This window comes from Coturnix japonica, chromosome 1, assembly GCF_001577835.2.
Source record: "Coturnix japonica isolate 7356 chromosome 1, Coturnix japonica 2.1, whole genome shotgun sequence".
Taxonomy (NCBI): Eukaryota; Metazoa; Chordata; class Aves; order Galliformes; family Phasianidae; genus Coturnix; species Coturnix japonica.
The window spans coordinates 164,340,172-164,361,003 of record NC_029516.1 but is presented as its reverse complement, the minus strand read 5'-3'; the positions used below and the strand labels follow the sequence as shown (position 1 = coordinate 164,361,003).

Genomic DNA, 20,832 nt, shown 5'->3' with positions numbered 1-20,832 from the left:
TGACTAGACTGGCATATGTGTAAAAGTTAGGAAGGAAAATAAGTCATCCAATGTGCCAGTCAGAAACTATTTAAGCTGAAATAATGAAGAGGATGAAAGACTTTTAATTTTAATTAAAGCTAAGGGGACAGAAGGCAAAATTCACATTAGTATTCTGAATAATCTTGAACATTCATTGTTTTCTGATAGTCTGAGACAGCAGACTGTTTGAATCAGCCGCTCTTAGAAAATTATATTATGATATATTGGTTTCCTCACTTTCCTAGTTCTGTTTGGAATACAACGATCTTAGTAAGTTGTAGAACAAAAACATCTGAAGTACTTCATGGGGAAAGAAAAAAAGAAAAAAAGAACAAGAGTAGATACAGCAATAATTTATATTTCACATTTGTGTGTTAATGGGGAATACGAAGTTGCTCTTGACTACTGAAATGTGATGTTATTTTGTTGGTATTTGAAACAAGTCCTCAAGTACTATACATTCTTGAACCTTTGAGTAGAAAGCATCCTTTACCACAGCAATCTATAGCTACTCTGAAAACTTTACATTGAGATTTTCCTTGAAATCCAAGATAATAAAATTAGCTAAAATATCATGAACAAAGATTTAATAGTGTTAGACATTTCTGTTATATAGAAGTCATCTGATGTAGTAAAGAGTTAAAAATGATAGAATTAAAAATTTCAGAGCAAGTCCAAGTGGCTATCACATTTAATTTATTTTTAACAAGTACCTTTTACAATATTGATTTTTGATCTGAGCAATGCTTGGCCTGGAACTAGAATTTCTTGTAGCTAAAAGCATTTGCTTGCTTTGTTTTGTTTATTCCAGTGTTAGAAGCACATATTTTTATGCAATTAAAACTTGGAACTGTTTTGTTGTGGTTTTTTTTTGTTTGTTGGTTGTTTTTTTTTTTTTTTTTTCCCTGTTTGTTTTTTTAACAGAGAAAGAAGTGTAAAGGACATCGGGGTTTATTTCATAATGGTTTCATAGAATCATAGAATCACAAGGTTGGAAAGGACCCTCAAGATGATCTAGTCCAACCATCCTCCTATTTCTGTTGCTACCTCAAGCCAATAAACAATATCTTGTAGCCCCTCATCCAGATGCCTCTTGAACACTGCCAGGGATGGCAATTCCACCACCTCCCTGGGCAGCCATTCCACTGCCTGACCACTCTCTGAGAGAAAAAGTTTTCCTTATGTCTAATCTAAATCTCCTCCATTCAAGTTGCAGCCATTTCCTTGGGCCCCGTTTGTTGCCTGAGAGAAGAGGCCAAGCCCCTCCTCATCACAGCCCCCCTTCAGGAAGTTGAATGCAATGAGGTCTGCCCTGAGACTCCTCCAAACTAAACAATCCCAGCTCCCTGAGTCAGTCTTCATAAGACCTGAACTCGAGTTTTGTTGTCCTTCTCTGGATATGTTCCAGGGCCACAATGCCTTTTTTGTAATGAGGAGAGCCAAAATTGAACGTAGTACTCAAGGTGTGGCCTCACCAGTGCCGAGTACAGTTTGAAAATGACCTTTGAAATCCCAGGTCAGTCATTGCTAATATTTCTGAATTCTTATATATTTCTGAATTCTTATATATTCTTTATGCATACCATTTGTACTGGATGCTTTCTGTGTGCTTAAGTTTTTCCAGAAGATCTGCTATTCAGCAATCCATAATGTGGAATAGATCAACTGTATTTCGTTAACATCAAAGCCATATCAAGATTTCTCAGAGAGAAGTTCACTTGCCTATGAAGCTTGAGCAGGGAGATTTCGGGACATGCTTACCAGATAAACACAATGACAGCCAGACATGAATTAGGAACACTGAAGTTATGGTAATGAAAGCTCTTACCAGGTAGGCTAAACTTGAACTTTTTCCCGGTTTCCTCCATCCCCAGAGTGACCAGCATGGACTAAACAAGGAAGTTTTGTTGTTTTTTGTTGTTTGCTTGTTTGTTTTTAATCTTCCTTAGTATAATTGAATATTCCATGGAAGCTGGAGCAACTTTAGTAGCTGAGAGAGCTTCATCCTGCATATATTTGACACACAGTCAGCCCTTTCAGTGTTAATAGATAGGCCATCTTGTGCCTTCAAAGTACAAAACTGAGTTGAATCTTTCCTAATGAGAAAGAGAGAGGAGTCTATTTCTTGCTCATGTTCTCATTTCACAAAGGAGAACTGATTTATCACTGCTCTGCAGAAGATGGTTAATGACTTCATCCCATACCAGAGACAGGTGATTGTATCCAGATGCACCAGCAAATCTTTTACATTGAAAATAAGGGCTTGTCTCATTGTCTGGAATGTCTTATTTTTTTTATGTTAAAGGGTTTTGCTGTTTGTCATTTAGCTTTGATTGCTCTTTTGATTTTAGACATGTTTCTCCACTATTCAAAAAGAACTGAGGGCATCAGCTTAAAATCTAGTTTTCTTGCAGTTTGTATAGAAATTTCTGGAATTTTTTTTACTATTACTTAATTTAAATAAATGATTCTATCTATATTTTATTATTCTTCTGTGTTTGACAACACAAAATCTCTCTTCCAAAGAGAGTAAGTCTTCTCTCTTTTAGCAGGTGGAGTTACTGGGAGATTTAATGACAATTTCAATTCATAAAACGTTGCAAGAACTGTTCACTCTTTTTTTTTTTTTTTTTTTTTTTTTTAAGAAAAACATAGATCAGGGTGAAAATTAAAATGCACAAGACAGGGAAATGAAAAATAGTAATTGAAACTGTTAAAGCACTAACATTGTTCATACAAGGTGAATTTAATATGTTTGATTTCAAGATTCATAAAATTTGGCGAATAATTTATCCATAAGTATTTATTCTTGAGTATCTCCATCTTACATTCAATTGTAATTTGTTTTGATCAGAATATAAAACCTTTATCAGGAGGTGCTGTGGATAAACTGGAAGATGTTTATCTTATTGACTAGCAGTTGTGATTCTCCTCTAAAGACTGCATACTTTTGTTCAAAATCCTTCTGTGAACAGAAAGAATCAGAGAACTGTAACAAGTTCTGCCTTCTTTACATAACCTTCACAAATCAATGGCTGTATCTCTCTGTTTAATCTTGCAGAAATATCTCTCTCTATATACATATGACCTTCACCAGAATATGTTTTTCAACATATATTTCAACATATTGCCCTGAAACATTTCAGTTTGATGTTTTCAGTCAAGGGCTGCAATGAAAGCCTAACCAACTAAAGTCAAAATCTGTATGGAGCTAATTTAGAGCCTGTTATAGCTACAGACTTTTGATTATATTAAGAATTTTGGGGAATAAATGTATAAAAGTATCTGCTTTAATTCTCAACACTGACTATACTGATAATGAAAGTGAATACTGATAATATTTACAGGCTTAGACAGAAAACAGTATTCAGCTACATGTTCAAAGACCAAGCTTCAAAACATTTGTCAGTGTTCATAAGTGATTCAAATATCACCTGCTGCTGACATTTAACATCAGATTAAGAGAAACAAAGAGAGAGAAAGAAAACAAAAACAAAAACAAAAACAAACAAACAAACAAACAAAAACATAGTATAACTTGCTCATGTTTTATACTTACTGTCTTATTGCTTTGGATAAAAATTTTATATAAATGTTGCACTAAAAACACCTTTTTTGGGAAAGAAACACAAAAAAAAAAGGAGGGGGGGGGGAAGAAACAAATAAAACTAGGAAAGACAGAAATAACTTTAAGTTGAAAGTGCTAAAAGATTAACTGGAATAGTCAAGAATTGATGATAATCTTGAAGCAAATGGGGGAAGAATGCATACTATGCTGCTTCCCATTTAGGTTATCCTTATAAAGAACTACTTAGTTCAGCCTGGGCATGCTTATCAATATGCTACTCTTCAGGATGCCAGTAACTTATCATCTCTCAGCAAAAATGTGCAAACATCTATGTTGCCAGTTTTTGACTGAAACATTTACAAACACGAGTTAGCACAATGTTATAACTTAAGTTGTTTCTCTGTGGATCCCTTTTCAGATGGAATTTAATACTTTCCAGGTGTAGAGAACAAGGAAAAGACATTTATAGAGAAGATAGATGAGAACATTTCAAATTGCTCCCCTCTCATTTTCTCTTGCTAGGATGAGATGCATGAATGAATATTTAGTAGAAAAAGTAAGCAAAATGTTAGGAACATACTTCTTTGCATAGATCCTAAATCTTATAGAATCATAGAATCACCAAGGTTGGAAAAGACCTAAAAGATCATCACCTATTACTGATAGCTCCCCCATGTCCCTCTACACAACATCCAGTCATTCCTTGAATACCCCTGGGGTCGGTGACTCCACCACCTCCCTGGGCAGTCCATTCCAGTGCCTCACCACCCTTTCTGAGAAGTAATACTTCCTAATGTCCAGCTTGAATATCCCCTGCTGTATCTTGAAACCATTCCCTCTGGTCCTTTCGCTAATGACACGTGAGAAGAGGCCGACCCCCAGCTCACTACAACCTCCCTTCAGGAAGTTATGGAGTGCAACAAGTCTCCCCTAAGCCTCCTCCAGACTGAACATTCCCAGCTCCTTCAGCCTCTCCTCATATGACCTCTGCTCCAGACCCCTCACCAACTTTGTTGCCCTCCTTTGAACACTTTCCATAGCCTTGATGTCTTTCTTGCAGTGAGGTGCCCAAAACTGGACACAGTACTCAAGGTGGGGCCTCACCAGTGCTGAGTACATAGGAACAATCACCTCCCTGTTCCTGCTAGTAACACTGTTTTTGATGCAAGCCAGGATGCCATTGGCCTTCTTGGCCGCCTGGGCACACTGTCGGCTCATGTTCAGCTGAGCATCAATCAATGCCCCCAGGTCCATTTCCTCTACAGTCTTCCAGCCACTCCGCCCCAAACCTATAGTGTCGCCCAGGGTTGTTGTAGCTGAAGTGCAGGACGCGGCATTTGGTCTTGTTGAACCTCATCCCATTGGCTTCAGCCCAGCTCTCCAGCCTGTCCAGATCCCTCTGTAGGACCTTGCTATCCCCAGGCAGATTCATGCTCCCAGCCAATTTGGTGTCATCTGCAAACTTACTGAGGGTGCACTCGATGCCTTCATCCAGGTCATCAATAAAGATATTGAAGAGGACAGGCCCCAGCACCGACCTCTGGGGAACATCGCTCATGACCAGTCGCCATCTGGATTTAACTCCATTCACCACCACTCTCTGAGCCCAGCCCTCCAGCCAGCTCCTTACCCAGCCAAGAGTGTACCAGTCCAAGCCACAGGCTGCCAGCTTTTCTAGGAGAATACTGTGGGAGACAGTGTCAAATGCTGTGCTGAAGTCTAGGTAGACCACATCAGCAGCCTTTCCTTCATCCACTAGATGGGTCACTAGATCATAGAAGTAGATCAGGTTGGTCAAACAGGACCTGCCCTTCATGAACCCATGCTGGTTAGGTCTAATCCCCTGGTCATCCCGCACGTGATGCATGATCTCCCTCAAGACAATTCGTTCCATAACCTTCCCTGGCACCAAGGTCAGGCTAACAGGCCTATTGTTCTTTGAATCCTCCTTACAATCTTTCTTGTAAATGGGAGTCACTTTGGCAAGTCTCCAGTCTTCTGGGACCTCACCAGTCAACAAGGAGTGCTGATGGAAAGTGGCTTGGCTATCACCTCCACCAGCTCCCTCAGCACCCTCAGGTGGATCTCATCTGGCCCCATGAACTTGTGGCAGTCCAGTTGGAGTAGTAAGTCTCTAACCATTTCTTCCAGAATCACAGGGGAGTTAGTCTGCTTCCCAATCAAGACTACCAGGTCAGAGAGAGGAGTACCCTGAGGATAACTGGTCTGTCTTTTAAAGACAGACGTAAAGAAGGCATTCAGAACCTCCGCCTTTTCCTTATCCTCAGTGGTCACATTCCCAGCCTCATCAAGCAAAGAGTGGATATTCTCCTTTGTCCTCATCTTACTGTTAATGTATTTATAGAAGAATTTCTTGTTCCTTTTCACCACAGTGGTCAGGTTAAATTCAAGCTGGGCTTTTGCTTTCCTGATCTTCCCTCTACACATCTTAACAGCTTCTTTGTATTCATTCTGAGTTGCCTGTCCCTCATTCCACAGGCGGTAGATTCTCTTTTTCTCCCGGAGCCTCAAGCTCCTTATTCATCCACACCGGTCTTCTTCCCTGCCGGCTCAAGAGTCACATGCAAGCATCATATAGGTGGTACTGCACTCATCCTTCTCTTTATGAACTTTCCGAGTGTTGGAAATTTAATTAAAAATTCAAGATGTGCCTCTTCATCATGTTTTGGACTACTGAAAGAGAGTGAGAGAAACTTCTTGCTACTGGGGCATATTTTATCAGGATTCTTCTTGTCCACAACAAAATTCCCTAAAGTAATATGACCCAAAGCATAGTCTGTATCTCTCCACCAGGCTCATTAGGATGCCCAATTTTTTGATGAGCAATAGGCTAGTTTGAAAGAAACAGCAGGTATAGGGAGACCAAATCTGAGGTTGTTACTAAAAGTATACTGCAGGTTACCTTTCATATAGGCTACTGTTCCATACTTCTCATTTACAGAGACAACACTGATACCACTAGAAATGGATCCCCTAGGCATAGATAACATTAATATTTGTTTTCCTAGGCCTAACAATGTTGGTATTATTTCCAAATAGAAACTTCCTATACCATTGTTCTCACTTTGGCAACACATGCACTAAAATTGGAATGATACAGAGAAAATTAGCATGGCCCCTATGCAAGGATCACACAGATATTTGTGTTTATATATTTTTTCAAGCTCAAAGTGGCTAGATTTAGATTAGGTATAAGGAAAAAATATTTTACAATAAGTCTGGTGTTGCACTGGAACAGGTTGTGCAGTAATGTGGTTGATGCCCTCACCCTGGAGACATTCAAGAGGAGGCTGGATCAGACCCTGGGCAACAATCTAGCTGTGGGTGATGCCATTCGTTGTAGAGGAGTTGGACTAGATGTCCTTCAGACATCCCTTCAAACTTTAAGGTTTCTGTGATTCTATAGGATGAAATTTCATGAGCTTGCTGACTGATAACTGCCTCAGAAAAGAAGAATTAAATACAGACAGCCTTTTCATATTGACTTGCTAACTTTAAACTTTAAATTAGGTCACAGAACAATTATTATCTTTTTAATCACCTGGCAGAGGGGCTGTGAACAAAAGGTGAGAGGATTATTCATTGTAATGAAGAAGAAGAAAGTAAGTAGTAAATCAAATTAATGAACACCATATATGAATATTTATTAATGTAAGAAATGTAAACAGAAGCATCTTACATTGTGATTAAGAATACAGTTGACATAACAGAAATTTGATAATGTCACATGACTGGAACATTAACAGAAATAGTAGTCATTTCATTGGAATTTATTTATTTATTTATTTATTTATTTATTTGTGAGCAATTAGTGTAATTCCCCAGTGCACAGATCATAATGACTGAGATTCAGAAAGAAACAGCAGAATGCAAATCTGCAGCTAAAGAACATGGGGAACAGGCAGAAACTGATATGCAGGATGTTCCATACAAACACGAAACAAAGCTTACTTGCTGTGAAGAGTTATGGAGTACTAGAACAGGCTGTCCAGAAAGACTGTGGAGTCTCCTCCAGGCCCCTCTGGAACATTCCTGTGTGATTTATTATAGGAAACCTTCTTTAGCACAGGATTGGACTTGATGATCTCTAGAAGTCCCGTCAAACCTCTGCAATTCTCTGATTCTGTGAAATGACATCGAGTTTTGAAAAGAAAAAAAAAAAAAAAAAAAGTGTTATTTAAGATACATTCTCAGAAGTGTGCTAATATCTCTATTGATGCCACACAGGAAGTTCAGATTCTGAAATAAAACTAAATGAGGCTGATGTCTCATGTTTTTTTGAAATAATGAACAAAGTTTTCATTGGCTATTCAAAGAAAGAGTACATTTTCAAATGGCCAGCTGTGAGATCAAGGTAGGGCTGATGCCATCAGCCAAGAAAACCTACAGCCAAATATTTTATTTAAATTACATGTATTTTTAAAAGAATGCTTATAGCTTATATGGACTACAGTTGTTCAAGGATTTGGGAAAGGTAATCCTAAATAAAGCAGAAGTTTTAGACAGAACTTATTTCCCATCTATTCAATATGAGCAGTTATCTGAAAATAAGGTGATAATTTGTCACCATTAGAAAATAAACAAAATTGAGCAAATTGTAAACAGTTCCAAGTTGTGGAAGGACAGGAAAAGACCAAGTGACCCAAAACCCAAATCTGATCTTGACAAATTTTTGAAGATAATTATTGTTCGTATAATACAAGAGATTACTTGAATGGCAGTTTTAGCTGCAGTACAGCCTGCAAAATGTAACTAATTATCTCCCACAGCTCTAAGAAACTCATTTCCCAAGGGAAATGTGGCAATAAAACTTTGTCCTTCTAGCACTTCATATTTGTAAGTCTGAAAAAGATTTATAAACTTCGCTAATTAAGCTAGACAAACCTCAAGAGAATAAGTAACAGTTTACTCATTTTTATGTATGCTGCACGCCCAAGTAATGGGACTTGCCAAAGGTCACACAAAGTCAGAGGCAGAGTTTGAAAGAGATCAAGACATCCTTTCCAAAAGGCCAATGACATAAAGGTGCCCATCAAACAATGCTCTTCTGCCATAGTTTAGATTGCTGCATGTCTATGTTAGTTAAAATGTCACTGGACAGAGTCTTGTGATAGTTTCTATCTTCTTGTTTGCTCTGCTTTATATATTAACGCAGAAAGAATAACTTTCTATATGTTAGCTGTAATAAATTGGCTGTTTTTAGGATAACTAAAATAAATTCCGCATTTTTTCATTATTTTTCAGTATTTGTAGCATTGTGAAAAAATACACTGTATAGTAATTTTACGGACAAAATAAAGGTAGACTCTGTAAAGGGCAAATCACAAACATCAAGTACTTGCTATCGTATGGCAGGCTCTTTAAAATAACAGACTTGCATGATACTATAGAAAAAACACGTCCCATGCCCAGTTCACTACTTCAGACATCTGTCTGTGTATCACTGGTTAACTTCACTATATTACTGATTGCTTCAAGTATTAGTCCATTGCAAACTGACAAGTCCTCTAACAGAAGAAATCAATTTGCTTGTCTATATGAATTTGGTTGTCAATGGCTCAACGTCTGGATGAAGTTAAGTGATGAGTCGAGTCAATGCTGGGATTGATACTTTTTATTATCTTCATCAGTGACACTGACAGTGGGTTGTACATGCCCTCAGTAAATTTGCAGATGACACCAAGATGTGTGGTATGGTTGCGATGCCCAAGGAATGGAATGCCATCCAGAGAGACCTAGACAGGCTTGAAGAGTGGGCCCAGGTGAATCTCATGAGATTCAACAAATCCAAGTGCAAGGTCTTGCACCTGGGTCAAAGCAACCACTACCAGGACTATCTGAGGGATGTAAGGAGGAAGTCAAAAGTGACCTGGGAATAATGGTGAATGGGAAGTTGAGCATAAGCCAGGAATGTGCCCTTGCAGCCTGGAAGGCCAACCATATCCTGCGCTGCATCAAAAGCAGCATGACCAGGTGGTTGAGGGAGATGATAGGACAAGGGGAAATACCTTGAAATACTGTTCAGTTGCCTATCTTTTGCTAAAAAGAGATGCAATGTTTTCTTTATTGTACAAAGCTAGTTATCTATTTCACATGAATAAACATAAAACTTGAGAGCACACAAGTCTAACACCTCAAAAGACTAGAGGATGAGATGACTATGGCTTTTCTGTAATACCTAACATAATCTTCTCAGCTATAAAATAAATAGATAGATAGATAGATAGATAGATAGATGATAGATAGATAGATAGATAGATAGATAGATAGATAGATAGATAGATAGATAAAAATTTAGAAAATCTGACACTCGGGTTGGGTTGCATTACTCAAACCACAGTTGGGTGTGAAATTAAAACTTCTGTGTACACAACATTGAAACTTAAGCAAATAATCTTAATTGATCAAACTTATCATCCACCTCACTTCATTATACATATTACATATATATATGTATTTATTTATATTCCAAATCACAAAATATAGTCACTTGGAAAGCACTGGTAGAGTGCTTTGTCAAAGTTGTGACAACTGCTGCATTGCTGGAATTTGCAGCAAGTGGACGTTCAGAAAATAAATAAGTAACTATATGATAAAATCCGCACTGCGCTTTTTTTCAGTTAGCATTTTTAAATATAAGCCAAATTCTTCAGCTTTTCTTGATATTAAATTAACATTAAATCATGAAACCATCTCACTTGCAGTCAAGAGTTACTCATACAAAGGATTATAGAAACAAGATCCTATCTTAGATATTGGCCTTTTAACTTGACATTCTGAAAAGAGCTTATTTGGTGGTAGGAAAGCAATTTCCTAGTCTCAGTCTCTGGTTCCTCTTTATTTGTAAATGCACTTTCATACAAACAAAAGCAAACAAATATTGTCTAAAATGGCTGTAAAATAATTAATCTTACAGAAAAAGGATGAAAATATGAAGCAATATCAACATTTAGTTTGCTGTAAGTAGTTCTGACATTTCCAAATCTGAAATGTAAACCAAAAGGAAAAGAATCCAAATACTCAGTCCTGTCTATTGATATTATGCCATTTCTCTCCCATAGCAAAACTGTCCTGGCATCTTTATATTATAAACATTTCAGATTGTTTATAAACCTTTGCATGGGTTAATATATATACATACATACATATATATATATATATAAAAAACTAAATATTTGTAAAATATTAAAAGAGAAGGACTAAATTACTGTCTTATATGCATCTGTTTCCTAATTTCTAGAGCGAACTGTTTTTATAACAATATATTTTGCCTACCGTTCTAAGGCCTTGATTTGCCTTCTAAATTGCAGGTGCATGTTACTAATCTTCTAACATCAGCTCCTTCTTTGCATTTGTTAGTGATTTGCATGTCCTCTAGATGATAGAACAGACACACCTGCATGCTAGAGGGCTGAATTATATCATTACTTAGGCTTCTGTCAGGCTATTTTGTACCCTAGCTCAGAATTTGATGGTAAGCACTTTGTTCTTTGCTTGTTTCTTCACTTCTGCCTGAGTTATTTTTCTCCCTTCAGCAAAACAACTTCCCTGAAAGGAAGCAGTTATGTGTGACTTCCTGGGTTACTATTAAACAGGGCAGCAGTCAGAAGTGTCATTAAAGAAATTACTTTTCATGCAATAATAGATGCTTATTCGGGAAATGGACTTGGGGTCTTAAGTTCATTAACAAATTCTGATATTCTTGTGTTCATTCTTATACGCCCATCAGTGACTTCACTTTAGTTCTGTTAGTAATCTTCCTAGATCTACAGTATTTCTCTGACTCACCAAAGTTGCATATCAACCTACAGATTAGCACTATAAACATGACAACAGAGTAAATTCTAAATCTGGAATGTACTATGTAACATACTGAGAGCATATAATTCTAGACTGATGATTTAACTTGAATGTAACTGTTACTTAAGCAGTTAAAAAGTACTACTAAGCAGAGCAAAACATCTACACAATGCATATATAATACAGAAGAGCATTAATATGGCTAGAATGTCTGCAATTCAAGGAGTTCTTGTTGAAAAGAAAGATTGCAATTTATTTAAAGAGAGGAATTTCTTGCAAAGGACAAATTCAAAAGCAATAAATCTTTAAGTTGCTAGTTCATCCAGAATATTATTTTTAAGATGTAAACATGAATCATGATTTACTGCTATAACTTATGCATAAAACATAGTGAGCTGAATTGAAAAATTATCCCACTATTTTTTCGAATGGAATTAAGTTAAAAAAAAAAAAAAAAAAAAAAAAGAATTAAATATTTCGATTATCTTTTTTTAGTTACCAGGTAGAGGTTGATTAGATAGTATAATTGCTGAGGTGTATTTTTCACGTATACAATGAGTATATACGTAATATAAACAGAGAAAGCTAACTACTTTAAATCAAGACATAGGCCTTCAAGAGCAAACTATAAAATACTCACCTTAAAGTATTTTAATATCTGTTTGGAAATTACTGTTTGTTATTAAAAATAAAAAATAAAAAAAGTAATTAAAAAAATGAAAATAAAAATAAAAATGAAAATAAAAATAAAAATAAAAATAAAAATAAAAATAAAAATAAAAATAAAAATAAAAATAAAGCACAGGTCTGTGCTGTCTCACTCCTGGTTTGGAAAACCTATGACAATGTCACTGACATCCCTGTATGGTGATATAGAAAGAGAAAGACAGACCAATGAAATGCAGTGGCATATCTAACAAAATGTAACACTAAAGATATACGTCTCATTTACTTGGTTCACATACAAGAATTTTCAGCTGCCAACATGCCGTGTTCAGTTTGAAATGGAAGTGAAAGAAAACTTAAAATGTCTGACCTGAGGACTGCTGTACACTGTGAACATGTACCCAGAACTGAATGCATAGGGATTTTGGTTTCTGCTTAGAAATAGAAGGTATGATATGTTCTTGTGTCTCTCTCTGTGATTTCATGGTGTTGTCCTTTAGTCCAACAGGTAGCAAAGCAGCACCAAAGAGTCCTTCACTCAAATCTTCACAACCCCCAAGTGGAATGTGGGAAAGAAATGAGAAACAAAACAATTAAGTAGAACACATGAGCAGAGATAAAAACTATTTACTAAGACATTTTCCTGACGAAATTCCCGACGAGATTTGTATTTGATCAGTAAGCAACTTGAAAAATCTTCCCAAATCCATGAAACTAATGTTTTTTTTGTTTGTTTTGTTTTTCACTAAATTTATAATTGTACATAGCATAGCTTGTTCAACCAGAAATATAACAGATATCCAATGCTCACATACATTTCACAGTAGGAAGTGACAGCTTTTCGTGGGTATCTTTATTTCTTTTAACTTATTTTTATGTCTGCAGGATTTATAATTTGGCTTTTAAAACCAGTTTACTTTTGTGTGGATTTTTGTGTGTGTGTGTTTTTTTTGTGTGTGTGTGTGTGTGTGTGTGTTGTTTATTGATTGATTTATTTATTAATAGTCTAAAATTAGATCAAAGCAAGATTATTTGTTCGTCATAGTAAAGCTTCAAACATAGGATTTACATGAATTACCCTAGTGCATATTACAGCTACTTAAACTGTTCTCCAGGGTTTCAAGCATTAATTTTTAAGTGTGACAGAGATTCAGAAAATATTTCATACATCTGAATTTCCCTGAAATGAACTCACTCATTTCTGTTTTATGGTTTTGTTTTTACAGATGTTAAGTGGGTTACACAAATATAATTTCATTTGTTCATGTAAAACCTCAACAAGCCCTAGAAGACATGGTTTGTTTTTATTGAGTGTTGTTTCAAATATCTAGGAAGGGAAAGAGCTACTATTATGAATACAGTGTAAAGTAATCGTTCCAAATGTCAGACACAAACAGCTTTCTCATATTTAATGGTATATTCCCTTAATTCTTGTCTACTTGCCCTACGTCAAAAAATGTCTGGTTTTATAACCACATTTCTTCCTAAATCCTGTTTATTTGTGGAACATATGCTGATTATACCACACAGACAAGTTGTTTTTACTAAACCTGTGGCCTTTCTGAATGCGAAGTGTGTAGTAGTGTAAAAAAAAAAAAAAAAAAAAAAAAAGTTTTTCTAATAATTTTGTATGTAGCTTTCTGCTAATTTATGATAGCGCATCTGCTAGCTACAGGATCGTGGAAAATTTATCCTGCTAATGGTGTCCTAAACTAAAATTATTATGCATTCATTAAGTTGCAATAAATAGAAGAGCTAATGCATTAAAGTTAATAGGGCTGCTGGAGATATTTACAGTGAATAACAGCATGAATACCTCTCAGAGAGATATGAATCTAACTGGGAAATCTATTTCATCATAAAGCCTCTAAATATTGGGTACTGAGAATGCAAGATTGGTGCTCATGGCATGCTACTCCAGAAATATGTCACTTTACAATGAACTCATTCTGGGGACATTCATTACTTCTTAAAGCTATTGGATATAGCTTTATATACTATAGTATATAATTACAGTATATGTTCTTATTCTTTAGATAGTGATATTTCTGTGACTTTTAATAAGGCTAATTAAATACAGCATGTCTAATTTTAAAAAATATGGTAAATATTTTATACTTATGCATTTATATATATATACTTATTATATATTATATATATTATAAAATATATAAATTACTACATATATGTGTATATATAATATATATATACATTATATATCTATACATACAATATATATATATATATAATATGTGTGTGTATATGTATGTGTATATATGTGTGTGTATATATATATATATATGTATGCCTGAAAGCATTCTGTATTTACATTCTTATCCACCTAAATTACAATTAATTGATGGCACTAAGTTCTCAGTTGTTTTGCAGAAAGTGATCCCTATGGACATAAAGCATTTGAAGTAATACTAGCACATGTACCTTGTTTGGCTAGCAAACTCTGCATAAAGAAATCTCTGCTCACAAGACGTGTATCTTAATTTTAGATCTGTTAATTATTGTCTATTTCTTTATAGATATTGTAACATTACCATTGCTGTTTCAGTCTAAAGCAATACTTGACAATCACAGGATCCGCCTTTTCCCAATTTTCCACTATTAGTCTTGATTGCACTGTAGTTTATGGTACTACACATATTCCAGACAGTGTCCAGACAAACTCAAATTTTGAGATTTAATGAAAGTAATCTCTTATTCAAGGCTGAAGTAGACAGAGTAATATATGTAAAGGCTACTGGAATGATCCAGTGTACTAGCATAACAGAGAAGAGCACTGCTAAGGATAAAGTTGATATGCAAGGAAAATAAATTTTAAAATAACTATAGGTAAGACAAATACCTTGAAGATACTGGACAAAACTGTATACTAGATAAAATGAGTAAATTTTGCTTACAAATTGAAAATGAAGTACAGTTCTGTTTTCTAGCTATATTCATTCTCCAGGCCTTGACCATAGAATCAACATCTCTGTGAAGAATTTTCTTTCTGTCAGTGTACTGTGTAATGTACAATTGCGTTATAAAACCCTCTATGACATATCATATAATGTAGACTTTGAATATTTGTTTATTTTTGGTAGCAATGAATTAGTCTTTTTTTTGTTTTGTTTTGTTTTGTTTTGTTTTGTTTTGTTTTGTTTTTGTTTTGTTTTTAATATAACTTCCTGAAAGCAGAGGTAACTTAAAAAATGTCATCAAATAGCTCTTTACAAAGGGGTTTTTTAAAGCAATTTTAGTTTTTTCGCTGTTTGGGCTCTTCATTTTGAATTGGATGTTTTGTTTGCAGTTTCACTTTTCCTCAAAATAACATTCATGTTGCAGATGTTGGGAATACAGTTTTGTAAATAGGGAAATAAAGTAGTGACTCAATAAGTTGGCTTATAGCCAAGGAAACTGCTTTATTATATAAAAGTTCATGTGGAATAGGACTCATCTATCACTTACTAGGGCTATTCAGAAATCACCATGTAAAACTGAAAGACTAGAAATCATGTGAGATTGCTTAACCTAAACCATCAGCCATTGTCACATTGAAGGCAACTGCGTGGATGTACATTAGTCAAGACCAAAGTGTCCCAGAGAATGTACCTGAATAAATTATGAGGTCCGGAGCATGTGTATTCAGAATCACTTGAAATATCCAGTGCCTTATATTTTTGGAAAAATAATAATTCAATTCAGACTGTTGTTTTACTTCGTGGAGATTTTTTTTCTCATATCTCCAAGCATTTAAACTGTGAATGCAAGCCTGCAACTTGGAATTGGAAATGCAAGATGAAGGATCTGGCTAAGATCAAAGACTTACATGTTTGGTATATGGTGTCCCCAGTACAAGGACTGACGAATCAAATGAGTCTTTGTCTTAAAAATAATAATAATAATAATAATAATAATAATAAATTTTTAAAAAAAACAAACTACATTGTTAAGCTATACTTGATCTCTCCAGGATCTTTTCATGGCAGTAAAAGCAGGCATTTTCAGGGAACCATTCATCTTATTCATCAAGAATAATTTTTGTTCTAAAAAGGCATCTTTTTCTTCACTGTAAGTGAAGAGTTCTAACCGAATTAGCCCAAATATGTGATGAATTTGTAATGGCTGAAAAAAAATAAAATAAAAATAAATAAATAAATTAATATATAAATCTCACCTGTCAAGAAGTAAAGCATTAAGGTTCACTGCTTTTATGATAACCAGGATCTCTCCACAGCAATGTGGTATGTGGCTTAAAACTGATACTCTGTCATATTACTGATGATCAAGTGCTCATTCTTGCTCTCTTCGTTCTTTTTATTCCTGAAAGGGAAAAGAAGTCATGTATTTGTGGGAGCATCAAACATAGGAAACAGATTTACATATAATTTAAAAAGGAAAATATTACCATCATGAAACCATTTCAGCAGGTTGTTGTCAAACAGTGCAGACAAATAATTATCTCCAAATTATCTCGTTTATAACCAGCAAGATACCTTTTAACTGGGCTGAGTATTATGCTTTCTTCAGGCAGAGTTAATCATAGAATAATAGAATTAGTCAGGTTGGAAAAGGCTTCAAGGATCATCGAACCCAACCTCAGACTATCCATAGTACTCTAACAACCCTCTGCTAAATCATATCCCTGAGCACCACATCCAAACAGCTTTTAAACACATCCAGGGATGATGAGTCGGTCACCTCCCTGGGGAGCCTATTCCAGTGTTTAACTACCCTTTCTGGTAAAGAAGTGTTTCCGAATGTCCAGCCTAAACTTGAGGCCATTTCCCCCTGTCCTGGCACCAGTGAGAAGAGAACAACAGCACAGTAAGCACCATTCAGATACTGGAAGAGAGAAATTAGGTCTCCCCCCAACCTCCTTTTCCCCAAACTAAATGGGTTATTGTAGCCTATTTAAAAGCATATAAACTAAAATGAATATTATAATGTCAATTGTCCCTTCTAACACATTGGTTGTACATAATGCTTCTCTTTTTGAGGCGTTAGAATCACATGCATAGAAATCCCCAAATCTGCCCCTGAATGAATGTTTGTAGATATTCTTTCTTGCATCTCCTGTATACTACATCGAAAGTCATAATTTGTAGAGTTCATAAAGTGTATTTCTCTTTTGAACAAGGCAGTTGTTCTTTTTTTCTTGTATTCCAGTAGGAAATAACAGTTTGACTTTGAGGCCAGACTGAGGCTGGCTGAATGGGTAAGCACTCATGGTTCCCTGCATTGTGTGACCCCATGAAACAAAATTAGGCCAACATACGCCAAATCTCCCTGTCCTTTTTTCCTGGACACTTTGGATGTTATTAATTCAAGCTTAGATGAGCAATACTCAAGAGAATGATATTGATTCACTGTAGCAATGTGTGCATCTCTAGTGGGGGTCAGAATCAAGTAAGTGGCAGTGTGCTCAGACACAGGTCTGGGTGCTGCAGCTGACCCTGCTGATAGCTGCAGGCCTACAGCACCCTGGGACACTGAGCTGCCAGGAGCAGGAAGAAGTTCTTCCACTGTTGTTTTTTTCTTGTTTGTTTGTTTTGTCACAAATTGTTCCCTTTCAAATAGTTAGTTGCATTTTCATAAAAAAAAAAAAAAAAAAAAAGTGGGGGTCTTGGTGCATTAGCATAAACAAGCAGTGTGCTCTTGCAGCTTGAAAAGCAAATGATATCCTAAGCTCCATCAGAAGAGGGGTGGCAGGAGAGGCAGGGAGGTTATTGTCCCTCTCTAGTCTGCCTTCATGAGGTCCCATCTGGAGTTCTGCATTCAGGTCTGGTGCCCTCAATATAAGAAGTACAGGGAGCTGTTGGAGAAGGTCCAGAGGAGGGCCACAAAGATGACCAGAGGGCTGGAACCCCTTCCCTATGGATAGAGGCTGAGGGAGCTGGGCTTGTTCTGCCTGGAAAAGAGAAGGCTGCAGGGTGACCTCATTACAGCCTTTCAGTACCTAAAGGGAGCCTACATACAGGAGGAGAATCAACTCTTTACAAGGGTAGATAATGGCAGAACAAGGGAAATTGGTTTTAAGTTGAAGAAGGGAAGATTTAGGTTGGGCATCAGGGGGAAGTTCTTTAACAGGAGAGTGGTGAGGTGCTGGAACAGGCTGTCAAGAGAAGGGGTGTACATCCCATGCCTGGAGGTGTTCAAGGCCAGGTTGGATGGGGCACTGGGCAGCCTGGTTTCATATTAGATATGGAAATTGGAGACCCTGCCTGTGAAAGGAGGGCTGGAATTTGATGATCCTTGAGGTCCCTTCCAACTGAAACCATTTTATGATTCTATGATTCTGTGACTGTTTTGATTAATGGAAATATTGATAATAATAATCATAGCAGTACCCAGAAAGAAATCAAACTCCAGTGAATTTAGCTTTATATTTTCCTTTCCCTTTTAAATGTTTTTTTTATATTCAAGTTGCATTAGCCAGAGAGCAAATATTGTATATACAGTAACTATGATTTCCCCATCTTTTGTAGATTTGTTTCACAAACTTAATATAGGAACATGAGTTAAATCTGTTTCATTATTTCATTTTTAAGTCTTTTCTGTCCCATCAGTTGTACAGAACATTCTTATTAATCTACTACTAATCCATTTTTCTTTTTGTGTTGTTTTTATTTAATCCGAAACTTCATTGAACCAATATAGGTGCTCTTCATTAATCTTTAAATTTTCACTGGTATATAACACAGAACTTCCATTCTTCTTATTTAGTTCTGTAAGAAGACCTGAAGCAAGTATTATAAATTCATTGAATTCCCAGGAGCCTTGCATATTTCAAATGAACTACCCGCAGTATCACAATTTTCATTACCTTCCAGCTTTTAATTCAAATGCTTCCTCTCTTCTGTCCTAATGCAAAAAGTTTCAATATTTCCATAGTTTCAGGGAAAAATTCACCCAAATTCACTTGAAAATGAGGCAATAGTAGTTTTGGAAGAAGCTGCCTGAATGCATGTGTGTGTATGTATGTGCAGGTATCATAAATACATAGAGAAAACAGAAGTTAAAAGTCTAAATACAGCAACATTACAAGCTTAACTTGTGACTTAACAGGCATGATGGAGAACTGCGATAATTTACATGGCAACAATACTCCTAGATTATCTTTTTCCTGTTGTTTCAGTTGAGGCAAGTAGAGAGCAAAGAAGGAATGAAAAAAAAATTGTGGTTTGTAAATCAGGAGATAGAAAAAGCAGCAACAAATTTCTTTTGTTTTTCTTTGCAAAATTTTTGATACTTTATTTATATTTTTATTTTTTTAAGGAGAAGTTTCAGGAGATGGCAAGTAGCACGAGCGACAAGAAAATAGAGAATATGCGAAAGAAACAGAGTTAGAAACAGATTTGATTGAACCTTTTATTCATCCATAGGCACTCATATATTATATGTAAGGAAGGAGGTGGCCATAATGCAAAATGTAAACAATAATGCTCTTTCTTAGATGGGAAGTAAAACTTTTCTTCAAGTGCATGAGTTCTCTCTGGAGTATTGTTATCATCTGAAGAGGGATCAGAAAATAATAACAGCATAATAAAATAAAGTAATAAACAAGCATATGAAGTATGATAGAAAGATGAATTCTAAAGAAAATAAAATAATAAAGCAAGAGAAGAATAGACCAGTCGGATTTGTTGGTTTTACTTATTAAGTAAATAAAAGGTAATTGTAATGAAGAAAATAAAATAAATTATCCACTGAGAACAACATAAACAATTCAAAAATTTAAATTGCAGAAGAAGAGATATAGAATAAACATTAAACATAAACTTCAAGTGATGACGTTTAGTAGTCCACATGAAAATTGCAGTAGGACATTGTGGTATATTCATCCCTGTTTTCAAACACTGTCAGAAATATTTGGATGCAGATGATATTGCAGCAAGGGTGAGGATGGACTACAGAGTCTCCTTCTAGCCTTTTCTTTCTTTCGCGTTTTCCTATTGTCTTCTTTTGAGGTAACTTCATTTGTTGATGACAGTGTAATTGAAGTGTACAAATTGACTGCACCTATATTGTACAAAGAAGTACATGGCAACAAAAACATATTACAGAAATTATACTATATATCGATAGTACTAATTCATGTTATGTAATGCTGTGATGGGGAAGAAAAAGAAACAAGATGTCTAGATCAACATGAGTAAACATGTTACTCTTATTACATATACCAACACACACAGAAATCTAGCCCTAACTAGTTTTGCAATAATTCTTGCCATAGCTGTAACAAATGTAAATTACCTGGTGTAGGGAATCTGCTTTGGCAGGGGGGTTGGACTCGATGATCTCTAGATGTCTTGTTTTCATTTATTTTTTTTCCCAAAACCTTCAAAAAATACCTTCAAATAGTATCCATAGTAGATTGATAAGCTTCTGTTAGCTTGTACAATGCAGCTTCTTGTACATTACAAAATTTGCCAGTTTTTTTTTGCTCATAGTCTATTTCAGTAGCAGAGTCCCTGAAGGACTTCATTGAATTAGAACATTAAAACCTAACTCAAACAAACTCAGTATAGTTCAGTCCCATCTGCTTGGGATGCCTTTCTGCATTATATCTTGCTGTACAATATTTTCTTTAGGTGTTTCAGGGCTCTGCTTTCTCCTGAGGTGGTCATCCATTAACTTGTAATCAATAAGGTCACAGATTTGGTCATTCTAGTTCATTCTTACATCAGTGTTATCTGTGGCTATCTATTTTCCTGTTCTGCTTAATTCTCTGTCTGAAAAGTGACCTAAAGCATTTAGGT

At 35.7% G+C, this 20,832-nt stretch overlaps 1 protein-coding gene and 1 non-coding gene across 7 annotated transcripts in view; both read left to right on the top strand.

Moving 5' to 3' along the window:
- The window catches only part of CNTN5 (contactin 5), a 544,426-nt gene that overhangs the window by 287,029 nt on the left and 236,565 nt on the right, over positions 1-20,832 (top strand). The window lies entirely within an intron of this gene.
- LOC116652801 lies at positions 6,665-6,769 on the top strand. Its single transcript, XR_004306021.1, has one exon. It is a non-coding gene; the product is annotated as a U6 spliceosomal RNA (small nuclear RNA).